Genomic DNA, 2,845 nt, shown 5'->3' on the forward strand with positions numbered 1-2,845 from the left:
GCCGACGCCGGGGTGGGGCAACATGTCCGCACCCCGCCCCGCGCAGCGCAGCTCAGGCGGCCTCCCTCCCTCCGTCCACTGCTGGGGATGCAGTTACTATACTGTACCAAATGAAATGCCCATTTCATGTTTCCTCTTCAGCACATCACCTCAAAGCGAAGTTAAATATCCCGAATTAAAGGTCTCACCTAGAAGCAAAAGCAGCTCACATGAAGACAATCATGTCAGATCAGATCATTATTACATGTTAAATAGGACGCATGTGATTAGAAATTGGGAAAGCAGCTCCAAGTGGTTTGACTGAACAGATTAATGTGTGTAGGTTGTGAAACATACCCCGAATAGAGCTTGGGGAATTCTATTTCTGATTAAAAAAGCATTCGTTTTAATGACATACCTGAATTGAACTGGGAGCTAGGGAGTCTGTCAGTCAGGCATGCCTTAACAGAGCAGCAGCATAACAACATCAGAGCTAAATAACTTGCCTCTTCCAAGTTATAATTGTTGCCTTGAATACATACACCTTGGACTGAATGCATAATGTGAAGGAAAAAAAAAGCTGGGGAGCTGCTGAGCTGGCGGGGGATGTGTCACAGATTGATTGCATGTTGCTGGGGCCTCACATCCAATAAAAGTGCAGGTAAGAAGTCTGCTTAAAGTGACTGCGTATCCCCATCCAATCCAAAAAACACAAACTGAGATGTTTAATGTTAATATTTATATATGTACACTGTGCATAAAGGCCAAAACATCCTTGATAGATCTTCAGGCTCCTGATATTTCATTACGTGCCATGTTTTCAGAATGATAAGTGGCACCATGCAGTTATACTCCCAACTTAACCAGACCCAACCTCATAATCTTTACGCTTGAGCTCTTACCTAAATGTTATGACTGGACACACCTGGATACACAAATGAATCTTAAGTTAACACACAAATGTAAACGGACCAGTAAATGCACATTTCTGTAGTCTTAAACGCAGGAGGAGTCTTGTTGCTTGTCTGTTTACAGCCACATACCTTATTTGCTCACGGTGTGTCTGGGCCTTCACTTCTGCTTGTGCTATATTTAAAATAACACCACACTTTTTCCATCATTCACGTCCCAAATGGTGGTTTTACTTTGCATTACCTCTGCTGTATCAAATTGTTGAATTATTGTGACACTTCTTTTGTTAGGTGCAAAGCATAATGCAAGTTTTATTGGTGGAAATTAAACCAAATGTTTCCCCTTTGAACGGTTTGATATACACTATAATAATTATTTGTGATTTATCACAAATTGGAAATTGAACGCTTTCAATATATTGCTTAATCAGTATATTGCAACTATTATGGTCCTGTGATCAGAAAGATCAAGTGGCAGTGACAGTTTTATTTTAGCTTTGATAATGTACCCAGTATTTAAGTGACTGTTTTCAATAAAGTTTCAGTGAAGTTAAAGTTTTCATTGTATTGCTATAACAGTACTTTAATATCAAGTACACACACTCCAATGAATGTCACCAGTTACCCTCCCTATAAGAAATGATTATCTATACTAATCTCTTTGCCATGGCTTGTACAAGCAATTTTCAATACCTCCTTGTCCTCTCTCTCTTCTCTCTTCCTTTTTAATAAAGGGGGCTACTTAACTGTGCCGTCAGCCCTTCAATGAACACACAGTTCATTAGTGTGAGCAATATATCACAGGAACCTCACAATACATGTCAACTATTGAAATTTCCTATTGAACTTGAATAGCATCACGACAATAATAACATCAGCACAGCCTGTATCTCTACAATAAGAGAGCGTATTTCACTAATTCAAACTCATTTATCTCATTTACAAACACTGTCAGTGATTTTTATTAATTTCATAAATGTGCATAACACATTGTCCTTTGGAACCGCAGCCTTCTTTAAGTATACAACTAAATGTACACAATATGCTCATGAGCAATTCAAATAACATGCAAAAAACATAGTCTGCACTAGTTGGAAAGGAACAGCATTTAAAGTTCCACGCACCTAGTCATGTTGTAGGGTTCAGGGTCCTGCCCTATTATTTACTTTCTGACTCTAACATTTCCCATCAGTCTGATTTAATTCAAGTTAAACATTAAGCATCTAGGGTTTGTTTTTACCTAGCAGCCTTCGTGCTGCATGTCCCAGCATTATATGCAACAGCACTTAAAGGCACCCTTATTGTAGCAGTGCAAAGGTGAAGCAAGAGATAAGACACACAGAAGAGGCACCTCAGGTCTAATGTTTTTAGTCATTAACAATGGCGTTGCCACTACTAGCAATGGTGTTGCCACTACTGGCTGACTTCTGTTTGGTTTTAGGAGGGTGTCTCCCCCTCCTAAACCGGAGGGTTAAGGAGCCACAAGCTGTACCTCTGTAATTGTGAAAAATTGTTCAGGTGAAAACCTTCAGACAAACCCTGTCTCAAGTTTTAGCTGTCATATTGCTGTGTGGTTTCTGTGAGTCTTTGTGTATGAGATTAAACAAGAAAACAGACCACATATGCTGTCTAATTACAGAAGGTCTGCATTTACATTGTCTGCTACCTGACTGGTGATGTGATGACATACTAGCTACACACCCATGCATACTTGTTTGTCATACAATCATGGAAGGCGTTCTTTAATGCTGCTAGGAGACATTTCAGTCATGCACAGACATGCAGGCACACACACACAAACACGGAGGCATGCATACACACCTCATTTTGTACTCCACTCAATTCATCTATTTCTGACCTCGAGATATGGGTGGAGGGAGTTTTAAAAGCAGTCACTTCTGTCTCTTCTAAAGACACAGTTTTTTACAGTTGGTTAACAGCTGTGAAAAAAAGAT

Source organism: Anabas testudineus, chromosome 15 (genome assembly GCF_900324465.2).
Source record: "Anabas testudineus chromosome 15, fAnaTes1.2, whole genome shotgun sequence".
In the NCBI taxonomy this organism is placed as follows: Eukaryota; Metazoa; Chordata; class Actinopteri; order Anabantiformes; family Anabantidae; genus Anabas; species Anabas testudineus.